Source organism: Eurytemora carolleeae, unplaced genomic scaffold, assembly GCF_000591075.1.
Source record: "Eurytemora carolleeae unplaced genomic scaffold, Eaff_2.0 scaffold2691, whole genome shotgun sequence".
Lineage (NCBI taxonomy): Eukaryota > Metazoa > Arthropoda > Copepoda > Calanoida > Temoridae > Eurytemora > Eurytemora carolleeae.
The window spans coordinates 1-811 of NW_019398904.1; positions in this window are offsets into that span (position 1 = coordinate 1).

An 811-nucleotide genomic window follows, 5' to 3' on the forward strand; every position below is an offset into this window, starting at 1 on the left:
TTTTGAAATATTTTCTAAGATGATTAAACACATCTACCATTATATGAAAGTGCTCCGTCTTAAAAACATTTGATATTTTAAACAAAAACAGTTAAAATTTTATCTTTGGAGGGATTTAACTTCAAACTTTAACAAGAATTGCATAACAAATAATTTTTGTCTATGGAAAAAGTAATAAATTCTGACAATGTTCATTGTAAAAACTAAAAATCAAAAGTAGATATTAACAATTTCGAGATGAACAAACAAAACTTAAGAATATCCTCACAGTTTTGCTCAGGAAAGGGTGTACAGGGTACTATAGTTAATCTGGCATGCTACTATTTACATATATTGTCACTTTAATGATAATTATTAAGTAATTCTATACGCACATTTATATATGGCTGGACCAAATTGACTCATGGATACCCTGGCGGTAACATAGACTAAACTAAATTTTTAATGTTTGTTTTCAAAGTTTAAAGCTTGCCAAGCGATTGTTCCAAATTGTCAGACTTTTTTAAGGGAACCCGAGGTTTCTGGTGACACAGGCAAAACTTTTTTAAGGGAAAACAGACAAAAATTATAATTTTTTTAAAATTCGAAATTCGATTCGTTTCTAAAGTGTTTTTCAAATTCCAAGTGGAACACTGGGCACTTCAGCTAGTATAACGTATTTCTTAACCCTATTCCCGCTGGGGGGGGTCATTTCCCCCCCTCTGTAGTTTTTTTACATAACTCAAAAAGTATTGGTCTGAGGCTGTTGAAATTTTCTGACTTTTCTTACATACCCAAAGCCCTCCCTTTAGGCCTAAAACCGGGCTTTAAT